The 20346-nt window shown below is 42.2% G+C and overlaps 1 long non-coding RNA gene and 1 pseudogene across 2 annotated transcripts in view; both read right to left on the reverse strand.

Annotated features, from left to right (window-relative positions):
• LOC136856449 (uncharacterized) overlaps positions 1 to 20346 on the reverse strand; it is a 97577-nt gene that overhangs the window by 31453 nt on the left and 45778 nt on the right. Inside the window, exon 2 of one of the 2 annotated variants that reach the window (XR_010858339.1) lies at positions 15337 to 15549. The exons of the other annotated variant lie outside the window; for it this stretch is intronic. This is a non-coding gene — a long non-coding RNA (uncharacterized lncRNA). Of the gene's footprint in view, positions 1 to 15336; positions 15550 to 20346 lie in introns of those variants that run through there. 2 annotated transcript variants of the gene reach the window in all.
• LOC136856239 (uncharacterized) lies at positions 1802 to 3337 on the reverse strand (annotated as a pseudogene).

The following is a 20346-nucleotide window of genomic DNA, read 5'->3' on the forward strand; positions in this document are numbered from 1 at the left end:
TCTTCTTTTGCACTTCTTAGCATTCCTCCCATCTCCTCCAACTGACTCCTCAACTCCTCATTCTCACTCCTCAGCTTTCCATTCTCCTCCTCCAGCCTGCCCTGGAGTTCCCTAGCCACTCGGAGTTCCTCTCTCAATTTCTCTATCTCACTCATCCTGACCTTTTACTCTCACTCGACCCACCACAGACAATCTTAACGGCTATTTTACAACAGCCCCGTTGGGCGCCAAATATTATGTGGCGGAATTCTAACCCACAAACAAAACAACAAACAACACTCACCCTGATCTTCGGTTGCTGGAGATGGATAAAGGTCGGTCGCAACAACCACAAACGCAAAACAACCACAAACACAACAAGGAAATACAAAAAAAAGAAACAGAACACACACACAAATAAACAGCACACAACAAGAAAACCAACAACTCCCAGAAAAGCATACGACAAAAACTGTCCCACACAAGAACCACTGACCGGCACTAGCTCTGACTAAAGACTCCCAGAAAAACTGAAAAATCCTTCACATATTCCACAGACAGACAGACAGCGCGAAACAAACTAACGACCTCATCCCTCTTCCAACAACCGAAGCACTCACAATGACAATTACGACAATTCTCTCTCTCTCTCTCTCTCTCTCTCTCACAAAACGTTGGGAAATGCTAAATAAAAACAAATTTATTCATCCCTCTATAACGTCGTAGCTCTTCCTCAGTTATGGGTACATCGTCCTCTTCATCAGTGCTTAGTAAGGCAGTACTGAGACGGAGGGCACGGTGGTTTTCATGTGTGGAGAGAGTGTCTTGTATATGAGCTGGAAGGTTGGTGCTTCGTGACTGTGTTGACCACTCATTAATGAGGTCCTGTGCATACTGAGCAGGGCTGTGGTGGAGGACACTTGGGGGTTTCTTTTTCACAATCCTGTTGATGAGGTGCCACATGGAACCAACGCTTGTTTGATGGTTGATGCTGTCCGTTAACTTGTGCCAAGAATCTGTTAATACACAATGTTGTAGAGCAACTAGATCATCTCTTGATAGTTGATACTGGTGCAGTGTCTCAGGACTTGGTTGTCTCATGAAGACAAAGCCGTCATCCATCGCCTTCTTCTCTGCCTGAGAAATTCTATTATCCAGTGTCATGGCATTAGCACGACGCCTAATGTGTGGCTTTCTGATGTATCGTGTATGGAAATCATGTGTGGCACTAACAAGTGAGGAATAAAGTTTCTCAGGGCAGTGGAGGTCAAATGTAGGAAGAAGGTTAGTTATATATGAGATGTGCACGTAGGAGTGTACTTAGGTGGGATTACGATGTAAGCTCGACTGTATATTGGAGTAGGTGCAGCGGGAAGGAATATTGGATGCTGAGACCAACGTGATCAGAGAAGAGTGTGGGGAACAGTTGTACACTTGACTCGGGAAGGTACGAGTCCACATGTCAAGATGTGATCCAAAGTACCACCTCGTGAGTGCGTAGATCCACCAGTGTCCCAGCGAGTCAGTTGATTTCGATGAATGTACTGCAGAAGTTGATTCCCATTGCGGTTCACAGTGCCAGCAAGATCTCCCAAGCTTGAATGACGGGCGTTAAAATCTCCCATGTAAACCATACCACGGAGAGTGGGGACTGGAAGCGTGGCTGTATTTATCCTGCCTGGTGCAGCATATCGTTGCATAGTCGTATGGTGCCTCCGCCAACAGTAATCTCAAATAGTTGAAATGTTGTATCTTCATCCACAGAGTTTGGGAGAAGTCTATGCTGGATAGAAGTGTATATAGGTAATGAGGCCATGTCTTGCTAAATGGACGAGGACACATAGCCAGTGAGTGAGGGGGCTTCTTCCCTGGGCTGAGCATTACCAACATAAGCCTCCTGAATTAGAATAACGTCTGGGTGGTGACTATGTACAAATCCCATGAGTGCAGAAAGTTTTGCCCAGTTTGTAATACCACAGGCATTCCATGAGATGACATGAAGCTTAACTTGATTATCGGACATGTTTCTTTGAGGATCGGTGACCAGATGAGGAGGCAGTAGTGACGCGGGCATGAATGGGTGGCGCATCACATGGTAAAGGTCCTCCATGGGGTTAGTAACACTCTCAAGACGTGTAGCAAGTGAGTCAAGTTTCTCGGTAAGTGAAGTGACTGATGTGATAACAGCCTGTTGAGCTTCAACGAGGGACTGTAGCGTGATGTTTTTAGTAGCAAATTTAGAAGTCAGGTTGTCAAAGGAGGCTACAAGACTATCGATCGAGTGTCCATTCTCTCTAAACGAGATTCAATGGCTTCAAAACGTGATGTAAGGGAGTCACACCGAGACTTGAGGACCTCTATGGGTAGCGTTACGAAGTGTAGACACTTGCGAGGAAGCAGCAACAGTGGGTGGGATTGATGGCAGTGGCAGTGGTTGTGCAACGTGCTGGTTCGATGCAGTGCGTGATCGTCTGGCACAGCCATGCCATACGTTGACTCCAGACTCTTCACATCTCGGGCATTTCCAATGCGAGGTGTCCGGTGCAGGCAGAGGTAGCGAGTTTGATGCTGAAGCCGAGGCAGTGTCAACCAGTGTGGGTGGTACAGGGTGGCGATGAGGGCAGGTCCGACTGTCATGCTCAGCAGCACAAACGCACACTTTTCAGAGGCAGCACAGTATCGTGAGATGTGACCAATACCCCAGCATTTGAAACACGATGGCTTTTCATCCGGCATTCTGCGTGAAGTTCACATGATGGTAGACAAGGAGGAAGGAGAAGTTAACTTGAGGCGGGGTGGGTCAGTGCCTCAAGTGATAACAAGACGATTAATGGGCTTTCCCATCCTGTATGAAAACGACGTGCAGTGTATACCCCGTCAGTTCCTTAGCTAATGAAGGGTCTACGTCCACAGGATATCGAGTGATGAGATATGTAGGGAACTTACGGGGCCTGTCTACAGCATCCTGAACATCTAACACCAGTGACAGGACCTCACCACCCTTGACCCTATCTATGATATCCAGGCGACGTCTTGATATGTATACAAAACGAGAAGTGACTGAAGACATTTTAACTTCAGCCAACTCCCGATCAAGGCTGAATATCTTGGTAACCTCCGAGAGCCAGCGAAGCTTCACATTAACCCCGGATTCTCCCCTAAATAGAAGCTTTACGTATTCAGCCCGGGAGCAAAAAGCAGGGAGAACAGGTTTTGTAGCCATGGTTTGTACACTCTGAATAGCTGGTCGAGGCAGGGAACGATTTATGGCTTCATTTTGAGGAGATAAGGCATCACACTTGGTAGTTTTAGCAGCGGGAGTTGATGGTTCATTACTGCTATCAGAATCATGTTCCATACATCGTTTGTTGGAGACAGGGTGCGTTCCATCAGAGTAGGGGCTGCACCAGCAGGGGCCAATTTCTGAGATTCAGTAGAGATAAGTCGTGGCCAGTGTTCCTGTCTCTGGTAATCTTCAACCATATCATTATCATCACTAGAAAAAGCAAGATCGTCTTCAACATCAGCAAGAGTACCAGGTCCTGAAAATTCCATAATGATGTTCAACTGGTGTATTGGCAACGCCTGTATCTGAGTTGGTATCTCTGGTACAGTGACGTAGCCATGACGAGGATACACACGTCACACACGCTGCACTGCGCATGCGCAGTTTAAAAAATTTTGAACGTAGAGGTATGGCTCAGCAAACGAGATTTTTACTCAGAAATAAAGTCTAAGTTCAAAAACCTTTAAGCACACTAATGTCACAGCACTGATCACTGGGCCTCACTGCAGCTTTCAGCCAATTCTAGGTAACAATAGCTCTTAATATCTCTCAATAATCGAGAAAGTTTGCAGAGCATTCAAAAGCGGGTGTTGACAAACAAAACGTTTCGATGTGCTCCCTGAGAGAGAGAGAGAGAGAGAGAGAGATATTGGGAGAGAGAGAGAGAGAGAGAGAGATATTGGGAAGGTATAAATAATGTAAACCTATTTTCTTTAAAGTTGTAGCTGTTTTGACACCCACCATTTGATTTTTTAGACATGGTTAATTGTAAGAAAATGCTGGTGTGTATCAAAAATTTAGGTTTTACTCTTTAGTTCATTTTAATAAAAAACCTTTAAAAAATTTTTTATAATTCTTATTTTTTATTTTTAGTTTTGACGGAAATTGTAACCAATTTCTGATTGTAAATAAAAAAATTGAATGTGATATCCTTTTGAGTCGAAGAAGGTTTGAAAAACCTGAAGAATTATTAACTTATTCTACTGAGTCAAAGAAGGTATGAAAAATCTGAAGAGTTTCATACAAATCCGGAGATATACTGGGAGAGGTCATTGTAGGGTCACTAGAGGTCACGGCTGACCTACTGATCATGTAAGGCTGTAGTGTCACTGGGATTGAGTGACCATGCAAAATTTCAAGTCCATCGGACGAAGGGAAAAGGTCATAAATTGAGTTGCAAGTTTTGACCCAAACAGACAGACAGACGCAGAAGTCAAGTTAAATAAAGCCATGTTAAAAAAAACACTTTACCACGTCAACAACAAATGAATTCGAAGAGTTTACATACAGTTCACATAGAGGATCCAATACTTTGTGAAACAAATGAACGTCGTGAATAGCTCTAAGGAAGAGTGGTTGATGGAGGGAGAACTAAACCCTCCCCACCCTCCTTACTCCCAGCCCCTAGTTAGGGTTAGAAGCATTGTGACGCTCAGGGAATTGAAAATTGATGGAAGACATCATCCTGAGAGTTGATTGTTCCTCCTCAGGTTTCTTAATACAGTATTTTCATTATGGTTTATCTTGGGGTATCTTGGTCACTGTCCTCAAAACAGGAAATTCCATTTTTAGTATTCTATAAAAGAAAACCATTGTGTCGGCTTTGTCTGTCCGTTCTCACTTTTCTGTCCACAGTTTTTTTCTGTCCACCCTCAGATCTAAAAATTACTGAGGCTGAGGGCTGCAAATTGGTACGTTGATCATCCGTTCTCCAATCATCAAACATACCAAATTGCAGTCCTCTGTCCTCAGTGGTTTTTATTTTATTTAAGGTTAAAGTAAGTCATGACCATATAGGTGCCAACAACACAGGCCACCACCTGGTCATGTACCGCAGCTGAGAGTTTCATGGGGGAGTGGATGAGAGTTTCATACAACATTATTGCTGTAAAAGAAACTCGTTTGCACCAAATAAAATCGGCGCATTTTAAATATTTGCCAACGTTAGATTCTAGGCTGTAACGGATGATCACAGGGACTACGTCACATTAACAAGAAAACTATAGTATTTTAATTAAAATCTGGCTAATAAGACTGGTTAATGCAGATCCGCAGATGAACCAACAAGAGGAAAAAATGCTGGTTCAGGGCCTTCTTCATGTGAGGAAAAGATCATGTAAGCTCACAGGGGTCTCTTAATTAATTATATTTACACAATAAACACAGATCAGAAGAATGACGAATTACGGGGCAGGTAATAATAAGGTCCTGCTCAATGAATGAATCCTACACAGGAGAAATATTCTATACCGATGATGTCTTCATAACGGGAACATCACAGAGGGGTAGACTAAGGGCGGCATAAGGACACGGCACATGGGAGAGAGCCGAGACTGGTTCCACAGCGAGACGCAAGACGGTTACTTGCAAAAATAATAAAACGCTCAAAGGGAACTGAGGGAACGCACAAATGCTGCCAATGAACTCAGGATGACGGAGTCCTCGTCCAACAGTGTCGGCCATGTGGGAGGAAAATGAAGGGATGCCATTTACGAAAGTGTAATAATAACATCCTTTGGAAGCTTCAATTTCAAGTCAGTGGCCCCTTTGGTGGGCTCGTTCCATATGAATAGGGTTTCATCTTTGATTAATAATAATAATAATAATAATAATAATAATAATAATAATAATAATAATAATAATAATAATAATAATAATAATAATAATTTACTTTGGGTATAAGCCCTCTTTCAAACATGTTTTGTTGAATATGATGGGAGCCTTGGTTGCATGAATCTTGTAGATTATTCGTTCAACTCTTCTAATTAGTCTTTTTTCTTCTTCAGTAACAGAATTAAGTAAAATGTCAAAGTTCATTACAGGGGTTTTATTTACAAAAATATCAAAAGTCGAAGGTAATGAACATTCCGAAGGTGGGGTCCCAAAAGCGAGTGCAGGGGTCAGTGCTCCTGGCTCCTGATCATAGGTATCGCTACGTGTTGCGGAAGGCCTTCTTCCTTCTTCAGGCAAGAGCTGAATGAAGTGGTGGCTGTGGTCTCGCTTTTTCATGTCAGTGGTTGGCGGGGGTGGGGGCGCTGGTCACGGTCTGCTTTTTGGTTGGTCGAAGACGTTGGGGGAGTATTGTAAAGTCCCGCTAAGTGGGTTTACAGAATGGTGAGCCGCCCGTTTTCTACGATGGCTCCCATTCGAGACTGGGTCAAGCAAAATCGCCACATTTTTATCTTGTAAATACGATCTATTACTGATTCAACTGCACCTGTTTTCTCTGCATATGTGTTAGAATATTGTTGTGTCAATTCTTGTTAACTTACCTTTCATGTTATTTGTATTTACCTGTTATAATTAATACCGAGAGTAATTGAACTCGGGTCACCTGTATTCTATTGTATTCCTCTGTGTGACGTCTGCACGCCGCTTTATAAGCGGCCTGCGTTCTGAATAAACCACCCCACCAAAATCACTTTCACGTATCATAATACAGTTTTCATTAACCTACCCATCTCACAGACTCATCATCAACATAGAGTTACGGGCTGCTCTAGGAGCAAGAGCCCGTGCTGGCACAAGGCCAGCTAAATCTAAAACAACAATGAATAAACCAGCAGTACATGTCCACCTGCTATCTATTTTGCACCTCTTATACGCTAATCTCTTCAACATCTGGCTCAAAGCTGATCAAGCATCTAGCTTAATATCTCTGGTTCTAGGAGCATCTCTCCCTGGAGTTTTTATAGAGCAGAGGCATTAGCAGGCTTCTCTTGGAACCCCTGTCTTTATATGTGCAGACCGACGCTTTGTCTACGCAACTCTTGACAGTTAATGGTCATTGTTTAGCAAGGAAGAAGACCTTTTTTTTTCGAGACTGGGTCAGTAGCTCTCTTTCTGGCTAGACTCTCTCTTGCAGTGCTTTTCACGTGTGTTTAAACTCCTAAGAAGAACTCTCACAGTGGCCTTTGCAATTGCAAGAGTGTCTTGACTGGAGCATTTGACTTTGCAAGACTTTGTTCTGCTTTGGTCCTGTTAATTCTCACCTGGGGTGGCCCCTCTCGATGGTGGTGCTACCACCTTCATTGACTGATGTTTATGATGTGGCCATTGTAGTAGTACTATAATAGGCTACACGAGTTATATGGACTATTTGCTTATTCTTCGTGGGCCTTCAATTTCATAACTCTCACCCAGCCATGGAAGCTAGCTCTCTCTCTCTCTCTCTCTCTCTCTCTCTCTCTCTCTCTCTCTCTCTCTCTCTGATCAAACTACTACTCAAAATATATCTCTGCTGTAGCTATACCCCATATTACTGTAGTCAGTGAGAATCTGATAGACAAAACCTTTGTCAAAATGTTTTGTCAGAAAAATTAAATTGTATTAGTATATAATGACACAGTTTTATGACTAGGGAATGTCGTCACCATAAATGGGACCATCTAATAAAGAGCAAAATATTGTCAACTAGATTTTGGGGTTGTTGCAGTCTAAAAATCGAAATGATTACAACCATTCTGAGATGATGTCTCCAGCTTCCTACAGTGAACTTAGTTTATTTTGAGTACCTGCTGATGTACCTTGAGAATTGTCATATAATTGCTTCATCTAATTGATCACATCACCAATTAGGATGTCAGATATTCAGAGTTGAATCGTTTTTCAGGATTATTCTCCAATCTGAGGATTCTGAATCCTGATACTTCAGCCAGAAATATGGATTTACAGTATTATAGAAGTGACTGTATGGAACATACTCAGCAAGTTTTTGGAATCTAGCCAAATGATTCTTCATTCAAAATCTTCGGTTAGGACCAACCTTATCACTATTCATCAGAAATGCCCAGTCTTCTCAACCTAGTTTAATTTAAGGTAAGGGAAAATTTTGCTAAGTATTAGTATGCAACATCACAAGGTAAGGTTAGCTCAGCCTAGGATGAATGACCAAAATGTGGCTTGAAGGTAAAGCACCTTATCCAGCTTAGGATGGATTTTGCTATGAGAAAGGGACCCTAGGATGTATTGTTCAGGATCCAGGGCATGGTGAATCCTTCCTGAACCAAGCTAGGACTGGATAGTAGATCCTGGAGAGTTGACTAAGTAGGAAAGGATATATTAGTCAGGTGGTGGGTGTTTTGGGCCAGAATAATCTGATCAATCCTGGTTGTCCCATTTTAAGTTAGGTTTTGGTCCATAAAGATAAACTATGAAAGGGCTTAAGCTGTAATAGAAACAAGAAGTCACTGGCCTATAACCATTAGTTTCCTTGACTGTAAAGTCTGTCTTAGAATGTGTTAAAATATGATAGAAAGGTGACTGTACAAATATGATAGACAGGTGATGCCAAGTGCCAAGCAATAAGACTGAAAGTAGTTGTGCAAGAAACTATTTTCCTTTCATCTGTAAAGGACTGTATGTTAGAGAATACTGTACCACCTGTGATCAGCTAAGTATGAAGGGAACATTTTCGTTCAAATTCAGTAAGAAGAAACCTCTCAAAAGACCTAAATGGTTGTTAGTGATTATCATACAAAAATGCACAATTTGTTCCATAGCTCCAAGTGAACTCTAGAGTGTTAAGAACTCTATCGTTCAGGACTGGCAGAGTTGAAATATAACTACAAGTTACTAATCAAAACATTCTCCAGCAGGTTATCATGTGAAGGGATACTATTTATTGATGTCAGGAACTTGTTCACATCTGGATTGAAAGGTTCAAGGGGCTGATTCTAGAGTTGTGGAGTCTAGAATACTTTCAAGAATAAAAGAACTCTATTTTTATATTGCTGAATAATTGTTGGAAGTTCTTGAAAGTTGCATATTCTACACAAACACTGGTATGTAGTTCCGACCTCTTTGGCAGGATTTTATATAATGAAAGGGAGCTAATTTGCTCGAGTTCCAGATAAATAACAATTTTTAAAAGTTAATTGTATTTTTCCTAACTATACAAACCTGAGGTCCTTTACATTTTATGCCCACCTCATGCCACCCCTCAATCTGATACCTGGGCCAAAAGGCAAATTGGAATGTTTACATCCGGGCAGGCAGTACTCCCGCCTCCCGGACGGTAGTTAACTGCCAAACCACCTTGTTCGAAAGTTCAACGGCCATTTCCAGCCTACGCTGAAGGTAATTCCAAATGTAAAGGACCTCGGGTTTGTATAGTTAGGAAAAATAAAATTTACTTTTAAAAGATTGTGATTTTTTTATAACAGTTAACGGTTGTTCAGTTACAGACTCGATGAGAGAACATTTCTGTCTCGCAAGTTGGCAACAGTAACTTTAACAGGGTACTCACAAAGCTGGCCAAGAGAGCTGGATTTTTGTAGACATAATAGCCTACAAGAAGGGCATATGTTACTCCCACATTTAAGGTCATTCTTGTTGCCCTCAATTACATGATCTTGTTCTGTCAGCCCTTATATCAGCACAGCCATCAATGCCCTACTCTCGACAATGAACGATTTTGAGTACCTTTGGGTTCTGCCTGGCCTTATATTAGCACAGCCATCACTGCTCTGCTCTTGACAATGACTGATCAATTAAAAATCCCTACCAGACCACAAGAGGGCATCTCCTATTTTGCTCTGCTGAGAAGATTCTCTTCATATCTACCAGTCTATTATACATAGAGTTCATTTAGTTGTGTCCTCCCCCTCCCCTTCCCTCTCCTCACCTCCCCTTCCGAACGATCAAGTGTTAATTGGCTGTGTCCTCCCTTCCCTTCCTCCCCTTTCCTCTTCCATCTCCCTTCTCCTTTCACTCCCTCCCCATCCCCTTCTGGAGCATACAATCTATTATAGTGTTAATTTAGTTGTGTCCTCCTCCCCTCCCTCCCCCTTCAGGAGCATGTGATCAAATATTAATTTTGTTGTCCTCCTCTGCCTCCCTTACCACACCCATCCCTCCACTGCTACACCCCTTCCCTACCTTCCCTTCACCTCCCAACTTACCCTACCCTCCCCGAGCACACGATCGTGCTAATTTAGCTGTCCTCCCTTCCCCCTCCCCTTCTCCTACCCTCCCTGCCACTCCTCCTACCCTCCCCTGCCACCTTTCATTCTCCCTCTCATCGCCCTCCTCCCTTCCCATTCACTCTCCTCCCCTTTTCTTCCCTTCCCCTACCCTTCCTCCTCCACCCCATCCCCTCCTCTTTCCCCTCCATCCCCTCAAGAGTTTAATGGCTGCTTCCAGGTACGCTGAAAATAATTCCTAATGTAAAGGACCAACGGTTTGTATATCGTGTCGGAACAAAAGAAATAATACAGGACTTTAGTCATTGACAAAGCAAGTCCTTCCTCAACACTTCTGACTGGTTAGCTTAAAGTGGAATAATACAGTACTTTAGTCATTTACAAAGCAAGTCCTTCCTCAACACTTCTGACCGGTTAGCTTAAAGTGGAATAATACAGTACTTTAGTCATTTACAAAGCAAGTCCTTCCTCAACACTTCTGACCGGTTAGCTTTAAAGTGGAATAATACAGTACTTTAGTCATTTACAAAGCAAGTCCTTCCTCAACACTTCTGACCGGTTAGCTTAAAGTGGAATAATAAAGTACTTTAGTCATTTACAAAGCAAGTCCTACCTCAACACTTCTGACTGGTTATCTTAAATTGGAATAATACAGTACTTTAGTCATTTATAAAGCAAGTCCTTCCTCAACACTTCTGACCGGTTAGCTTAAAGTGGAATAATACAGTACTTCAGTCATTTACAAAGCAAGTCCTTCCTCAACACTTCTGACCGGTTAGCTTAAAGTGGAATAATACAGTACTTCAGTCATTTACAAAGCAAGTCCTTCTCAACACTTCTGACCGGTTAGCTTAAAGTGGAATAATACAGTACTTCAGTCATTTACAAAGCAAGTCCTTCCTCAACACTTCTGACCGGTTAGCTTAAAGTGGAATAATACAGTACTTTAGTCATTTACAAAGCAAGTCCTTCCTCAACACTTCTGACCGGTTAGCTTAAAGTGGAATAATACAGTACTTCAGTCATTTACAAAGCATGTCCTTCCTCAACAATTCTGACTGGTTAGCTTGAAATAGAATAATACAATACTTTAGTCATTTATAAAGCAAGTCCTTCCTCAACACTTCTGACCGGTTAGCTTAAAGTGGAATAATAAAGTACTTTAGTCATTTACAAAGCAAGTCCTTCCTCAACACTTCTGACTGGTTACCTTAAAAGTGGAATAATACAGTACTTTAGTCATTTACAAAGCAAGTCCTTCCTCAACACTTCTGACCCGGTTAGCTTAAAGTGGAATAATACAGTACTTTAGTCATTTACAAAGCAAGTCCTTCCTCAACACTTCTGACCGGTTAGCTTAAAGTGGAATAATACAGTACTTCAGTCATTTACAAAGCATGTCCTTCCTCAACAATTCTGACTGGTTAGCTTGAAATAGAATAATACAATACTTTAGTCATTTACAAAGCAAGTCCTTCCTCAACACTTCTGACCGGTTAGCTTAAAGTGGAATAATAAAGTACTTTAGTCATTTACAAAGCAAGTCCTTCCTCAACACTTCTGACTGGTTACCTTAAAGTGGAATAATACAGTACTTTAGTCATTTACAATGCAAGTCCTACCTCAACACTTCTGACTGGTTAGCTTAAAATGGAATAATACAGGACTTTAGTCAGTTACAAAGCATGTCCTACCTCATCACTTCTGACTGGTTAGCTTAAAATGGAATAATACAGGACTTTAGTCAGTTACAAAGCAAGTCCTACCTCAACACTTCTGACTGGTTAGCTTAAAATGGAATAATACAGGACTTTATTCATTTACAAAGCATGTCCTACCTCAACACTTCTGACTGGTTAGCTTAAAATGTTATAATACAGGACTTTAGTCATTTACAAAGCAAGTCCTACCTCAACACTTCTGGCTGGTTAGCTTAAAATGTTATAATACAGGACTTTAGTCATTTACAAAGCAAGTCCTACCTCAACACTTCTGACTGGTTAGCTTAAAATGGAATAATACAGGACTTTAGTCAGTTACAAAGCAAGTCCTACCTCAACACTTCTGACTGGTTAGCTTAAAATGGAATAATACAGGACTTTAGTCAGTTACAAAGCAAGTCCTAGCTCAACACTTCTGAATGGTTAGCTTAAAGCTGAATAATACATTACTTTAACCATTTACAAAGCAAGTCCTACCTCAACACTTCTGACTGGTTAGCTTAAAATAGAATAATACAGTACTTTAGTCATTTACAAAGCAAGTCCTGCCTCAACACCTCTGACTGGTTGGCTTGAAACTGAATAATACATTACTTTAACCATTTACAAAGCAAGTCCTGCCTCAATACTTCTGACTGGTTAGCTTAAAATAGAATAATACAGTACTTTAGTCATTTACAAAGCAAGTCCTGCCTCAACACTTCTGACTGGTTAGCCTGAAACTGAATAATACATTACTTTAACCATTTACAAAGCAAGTCCTGCCTCAATACTTCTGACTGGTTAACTTAAAATAGAATAATACAGTAATTTAGTCATTTACAAAGCAAGTCCTACTTCAGCACTTCTGACTGGTTAGCTTAAAGCAGAATAATACACCACTTTAGTAATTTACAAAGCAAGTCCTGCCTCAACACTTCTGACTGGTTAGCTTAAAATAGAATAATACAGTACTTTAGTCATTTACAAAGCAAGTCCTGCCTAAACAATTCTGATCAGTTAGCTTAATACAGAATACATTAATAGTCAGTCCACTACGTCTAGTGAGTAATACAAAGTATTGTCACATTCTTTGTAGAATATTAAAATAGAGAACATATAAAAAAAGTGTTAAAATAAAACTGCACCTAATTTTCATTGATGTTTAATGAAAAAATCAATCTTTTTATTTCCACTATGCATGACATTTCACGGAAATATTCAAGCTTAAACAACTACATACACTCGTGCATAATCATGGTGCTGAATGACAAAAGGAAGAAAAATTCTTGTCAAGCAATGGCAAAACTAATTCTTAATTTGTAAAAATTAATGGGATCCTAAAAATATAAATATAGTTTTACCTTTCTATAGTCCCTTAGGTTGCCGTTTTTTTATAGATTTTGCAAATACGTTCACATCCAGTGCGATTTACTTTGGGGTGCAAAAATTCAACATATCTGTTAGTGCAACTGAACATAATCTCTGATGAATGACTTCGCTTGTGCATTTCGACACTGGAAAACACTATTTTGGCATTCAGAACCAATGACTCTGTTTTTGGAGATACAAGACTAAAATATAATGCTCAGTGTAAAATAATAACATGTATCCTCCATGAGTTCTCACAGATGTTTTGAATCTACAAGAGAAAAACTGTTTTAACACTGTGTGAAAGAATGACATCTTTCTTTAGAGTTAACACATTCATTCTAAGATGGACCTAATGATTTCTTTCTAGCATGAGTTTTCACATACCTTTTTGTGACACCTTGATTCAAAAATATCTCCTTTGGAATTCATGAGACGTGGATGGTTTCTCTCCAGTACGAGTTCTCAAAGGTTTTTTGAGAGCAGAGGAATACTAATTTAATTGTCCTCTAAATATTAAGAGTTTTCATGAGTAATCTCAAAGTAGTTGGAACTGTCTAAGATTTTTGACATTAGGACTGGAGAATGTCCTCCCTCTACTATGATTTCCAATGTGTACTTTGAGAATTTCAGAATTTAAAAAACTACTTGGCCAAAGACCAAGTATACAGTTTCTGTCTAGTATGAATTCTGGTGTGTTCTGAGATGACTTGAACCAGAAAACTTCTCTGACATACATATCAAGTAAATGGATTCTACCCTGTGTGAGTTCTCATGTGTCTTTTGAGATAACTTTGTGAGAAAACTTCCTTGACATATAGAACAAGTATATGGTTTCTCTCCTGTATGAGTTCTCATGTGTCTCTTGAGACTGTCTGACACAGAAAAACTTCTTTCACAAACTGAGCAGGTGAATGGTTTCTCCCCGTATGAGTTCTCATGTGTTTTTAGATGACTCTGATGAGAAAAATTTCTTTGACATATGGAGCAAGTATATGGCTGCTCTCCCGTGTGAGTTCTCATGTGCCTTGTGAGATGACTTGAGTATAAAAAACTTCTTGGACATACGGAGCAGGTGAATGGTTTCTCTCCTGTGTGAGTTCTCATGTGCCCTGTGAGATGACTTGAACATATAAAACTTTTTGACATGCAGAGCAAGTGTATGGTTTCTCTCCTGTATGAGTTCTCATGTGTTTTTTTAGATGACTTGAAATAGCAAAACTTCTTTGACATACAGAGCAAATATAAGGTTTCTCTCCTGTATGAGTTCTCATGTGGGATTTCAGGTTGCACATCTGTGAAAACGTCCTTTGGCATTCAGCACAAGTTATCCGCTTCCCTGCTGCGTTGCTTCTCTTGGAAAATACTTCTGTTGTACCAGAATGTCTATTTTCTTCTGCAATGCAGATCTTATTTCCGCTTTTCACATCAAAACCTGGATGGTCTTCTTCACTCTTTATAGGCTGACATGCATATTTTATATCGACTTCACCACAATCAATATATTCTGGCTCCACTTGACTTCTGTGGAAGAGTCCACAAAATAAAGATCCGTCAACTGTAATTCTGGTATGCTCATCCTCCAAACTGTCACTTTGTTGTTTGATTAAAGGCAAATCTGAGTTTTCAGCTTCCATTCTCAAAGGATATTGAATATACAGCTTTGAAACAAAGTCAATTTTATGTCAATGAATATTCAGTTTCATCCAAGAAAAGCTCTCAAAATGAACCAACTATTGCCAAAACTTCAGACTGTGAAATTGCTGGAATGAGAGGAGGAGGAAGCACTAAGTAAAGAATTTTCATTCGTGTTGTCACAAACTCTACATCTGCAGAATGGCAGGTTGTACCCAGGTCTTTTCGCAAGTTCAAAATAATCCTAGCTCATTTTCAACGATACTTTATATATAAAATATTCTTATAAAATACAAGACTCCTCACACCAATAAGGAATCAATCTGGCACAAACATAAAACACAATTATATCAGTTAGAAACCAAAATATCTTATAAGACAAACTACAGTTCCTAGCATCACAAATTATTTCTAAATTAACAATGTTATGTAAAGGCAAACAAAATATTCATTCTTTAATGCAAACTGTCATATCTTACATTACAGTAAGTTATTGCCAAATATTTTCAATATCTGATCTTTCTGTCTTCAATTTATAAAATCCTGTATTACATTGGCAATATGACGTCAGTAACAAAAATCCCGTAAAAATCTTCTCAAACTCCCATCGAATTACATCGACGATCTCAGGCTATTTTCCTCTGCTTGGGATACTCTGAAATAAAATAAAAAATCAAAGTAAAAATGCACTCTGAATAGCACTGTCCAAAACAAACACGGAATCAGATACTAAAAAAAATTTCATGTATCATCGTAAGAGAGCTTGTTTTAACTCTAAAACATAATATGTCCCTTGGGAAAACTATAAATTTTCAAAATAATTTGTATCTTTTCTAACATACAAACCTGAAGGTCTTTGCATATGGATTTTACTTGCAGTGCAAGCTGGAATGGCTATTGAACTTTTAAACAAAGTAGTTAAGTACCAAAGGTGGGGGTGGGAGCCCATCCAGTCGGTAAGCACTCACTTTGCCTTTTGGCCTCGGGTGCTTAACGTCGAAGGAAAGGCTATGTAGCTCGCCAGCTCTCTTCGCCGATGCCAGGCAAGCCAGAACACAGTCTTGAGAGTCAGGTCCCTGTCTGACAACTTTCGTAAGGGCTCGTAGCATGTATGAGTCAGGCTCTGAGTCATATTCCATTTAGGAGGCCTGGGTTCCCCTGGGAGGACAAGACTGTTCAAAGCTTCTCATCAGTATAGAGATCTCCCATGAGGAAGATAGATCGATCCCCTTCAGCCGCAGGACTTGGCCCAGGGCAGACCTGTAGCCCTTAACCCTTAAGGGACGGGCTAAAAATATATCAAGTACAACCCCAGACCAGGCAACCTTTCAGGTTGGCCAATTTAAGAAAAAACACATCACTGGAAAGATGAAGATCTGCAAATGCACATGATGTAAGACAAAAATTCTAAAAACTTTTCCCCTAACTTCCACGAGAAGTTGAAAACTACTATTTACAACCCTGTGTGGGGCTTCTTTTACCAGTCACTGCAAATATATGCTAATTTTACCCAGTTATGCATGTTTTTTCTAATAACTTATTTTAATTTGTAAAATTATAATTACAGCTCACACAATATCATCACAGATAAGAACTAAAATCAGTAACAAAATCCGAGTATATTTGTTGTGAAATATTTATGAGATTTACCGAGATGGGAAGATGCAGTAACTTTTTGTGAAGTGTACATGTTTTTTCTAATATTCCTTTGCACTTTTCTTTGCAAAATTACAATTATAGCTGACATACTATCATAGAAGATAAGAACTAAAACCAACAGCAATCCTGGGAACATTTATGAGCAAATACATATAAAGACATCCAGAGCTGCAGAGAGGCAGTACATTTCCCGAAATCTCAAGATATATTGATCGACGTCTCTCCCGTGCTGAGCTTTAACAGTTGCCGTATGTCATTTGTGGGCCACTGAAATGATATGGACATTTTCGTACTAAATTCATCCAAACCAAATGGCGCATAGTATTAATAATATTCATATGAGTTAGCCTGTCCATCACTCAAAACCTGTTATAGATACTCATATGATGATGACTGTCCATTAAGGATTAACAGCTTGGTACCCAGACCTGCTAGTTCTTTCCGAGGGACCAAAAGAGATTCCCCCTGGCATGACCTCCTATGCCAGCCACTTGGGAGCCACCAGGGTCATTCTAAGATCTGGGGTGATCATTACCCTGCCCGATCGGCCAGTGAATCAGACAGAATGGCGGGAAAGTGTAAGCCTCGAGATTGTCCACAGGTGTTGGCGTCTTCTGCTGCTGCCCATGGGTCCAGGATGGTAGAGCAGAAACCTGACCCTGGCGACTGAGCTTGTCTGCCATTACATTCCTCTAACCTGGAATGTCTCTGGCTGACAGCTCTACCGAGTGTGCTAATAGAACTGCCATGAATTACAAGATACTGATGTGGAGGTGTCTGTCGTTCTGGTCCACACACCTGAAACCAGCAACTCTTCGGTGTCGTCCCATCACTAGGTTGATGCATCCGAGAACAGAGGCACCTCTCGAGGGAAAGTGTGTAGAGACACTCCTTTTATGAGGTTCCTGTTGTCTAGCCACCACGCTAAGTCCTGTTTCACTTCCTCCAAGAAAGGAATGGGAAGGGATGGGGAGTCCATTGACTGAGACCAGAGCTCCTTCATTCTCCACTGAAGGGAAAAAGGGTGAAGCTGAACATGAGGGACCAGCTTCTCCAAGGATGACAGGTGACCAAGAACAACTTGCCACTGCCAAGCTGGTTGCTCCTCTTGAGACAAGAACAACTGCACTGCCTCTCTGAACCTGCTGATATGTGAGTCTGAGGGATAGACCTCACTGCGGCTGCATCCATCAGCATGCCAAGATACTTGATCCTCTGCTTGGGTATGAGTTCGGACTTCTCAAAGTTTATCACGACTCACAGGCTGTGACAAAACTCGAGAGGTCGATCTCCATCCTGAGCAACAGCGAACCGCTCATCAGGACTAGCCAATCATCGCGATACCTCAGAAGACGAACACCTGGGGGCGGTTGAGAGCCCAAAACATAGTGCCCTGAACTGGTACACTGTCTCCCCAAGGGTAAAGCAGAGGTACTTAGAGTAGGACTGATGGATGGGCATTTGAGAATACGCATCCTTCACATCCACGAAAGCACAGTCGGACTCCTGATGGTTTCCAGCACTGAGTGTGTCATTTCCATCTTGAACCGAGTCTGGCGAATGAATCAGTTCAGGAAGAGAGGTCTATGATCGGTCTCCATCCACCCGTCTCTTTCCTACGATCTACAAGAAAGAGATGGCGGTAGAACCCGGGGACCAGTCCATCATGACTTCTACAGTGCCCTTCTTCAGCATTGCCTCCACCTTCCCCCATAGAGCAAGATCCTTCAGTGAGCCAGGAACATAAGTGGGAGATGGATCAGATGGCTGGTGAGGGGTGGCAGGAACTCGAAGGGAAGTTGATATCTTACCCGAAGGGCATCCACTACCCATAGGACCCATAGAGGAAGTTCCAGCCTGACCTGCAGCGGCACGTGAAGACCCAGAGACCTTAGCCACTGCCTGGTGAAGGAGACCGTCACTATTTTCCGTCCTCCGTCTATCCACTGCTGCATCCACTTTTCTACGGAAGAGAGAAGTAGAACACAGCAATGGTCCATTTCGTAAGGCCAAGGCCAACTCACCACCGACGAACTTGGTGATCCAATTCCAGGACTGTCTCTCTCCTCTTCAACATCAAGTTAGCCCACAGGTTAGTTGTCTGGTGGGCTAGGAAGTAGATGGCTCTACTTCCAGGCAGCATCATTTTCTTGAAAATGGCTTTATCTTTGGGGTTCCCCGAACCTGAAGTGGAAGAGGAAGCGACCTTGGACATGACAGGGACCAACGGTCTAGCCAGGAGACTGCCTGGAACCCTGCCATGGCTGTTGATTCCAGTGCCACTGACTCCTGCTGTGAAAGGAGACTCCTCCACACAGAACTAGTCCAGCGACAGACCGGGCCCAGACAAACCAGGTTGGGGTCAACCTGTTTGGCCAGCAGAGGCCTCTCTGAGAGTACACAGAATCTCTTCTGACGAGGGAGAGGAGGAGGACGTATCTTGAATGAGCGGCTGGACCGGAGTGAGTTCTGCCCAGATACAAGAGAACTCGCATGGTCCAGAACCCATTTGGCAAGATCTGACCAAGGCAAGGCCACTGAAGCTCTGGGTTCCTTGTGGGATCCACAAAAGGCTTTGAGGGCTGGCGGACAAACCACGGGAGCGGTCAAGATCTCTTCCTCGAGATCACTGTACCGACGTATCAGTTGAACGATCTCAACGTAAGTCCTCCGTAATTCGGGGGTGTTCATGTCCTGGGGAAAAGGACCCTCGAGCCCTTCCAGGTCATGGTCCTCCCGGGCTACTCTCTCTCCAGGGGAGAGACCCGCATCAAAACCCCCTGGCAACCTCTCCACCACTCGAGCATACGACTGATGGAGTATGGTCCTGAGCGTAAGCTTTCATGGAAGGGCTGGGTGATGATGACTGCTTGGGTCTGAGAGAGTGATCTCATTCACATGAATGTGGATGGGGGCCGTCGCATAGGGAGAGTGATCCCATTCACATTTAACGTGGACAAGGGCTGTCCTGCAGACGAGCTAGTCTTCCAGTCTTCTTTGAGGCTGGGGCCTCTACAGGTGAAGGAGACTGAATGGGGGACCTCCTCTTTGCTTTCCCAGGTGAGCGTACCTGTGGGTTGGCATCATCTTTCTGGGGTGAAGCAGCGCCTGCACACTGGACACTCAATCTCTCTCATTGGGCGGGCCCAGGTCAGTGAGACTGGGGCCCCTTACACAGTGTCAAGGGGTCTGTGGGACCCCGAGCAGTAGTACAAGAACCTTTACCAGCCTGAAAGTGACTTCCCTAGGCGGTACTGGTGACACGGGGTCATGTACCCTTGTCACTGACACTGGTCCTGGGACTCACCTTCCTAGGCCGGTAAAGAACCTTTCACCAATGCTGCCATGACACAGAGGTCTGTAGAGCCCTGTGCAAAGGTTCCCAGATCCACAGACAGGGGAGATATGAGATATCCCTTAGCTTCTTCTGTGGAATCTAACTGACAGTTTGAGGGCCCATGGGCTTCTTGTGGTAGGGAGACACAACCTTCCTACTCCCTTGGGGAGCATTGGAAGAAGGGGACGAAGTGGTAGCACACAACAATGACAATGAAGATGAAGATGTCTCAAGTTACGCTTGGAGGATGACATCTCAAAAGAGGGAGGATGTCAGAGGGAGCACTGTAAGGCAAACAGGATGCACGACTGTAGGAGCCACTGCCATAGAGGTAGTTCTAGATCCAGATGTCATCGTGACTGTTGCCATGGTAACAGTCACAGAGGTAGCAGTCACTGGAGGTGCAACAGAAGCACTCAAGTGAGTAATCAAGCCCTGCACAGTAGGCTCCCGGGG

Source organism: Macrobrachium rosenbergii, chromosome 35 (genome assembly GCF_040412425.1).
Source record: "Macrobrachium rosenbergii isolate ZJJX-2024 chromosome 35, ASM4041242v1, whole genome shotgun sequence".
NCBI classification, from domain to species: Eukaryota; Metazoa; Arthropoda; class Malacostraca; order Decapoda; family Palaemonidae; genus Macrobrachium; species Macrobrachium rosenbergii.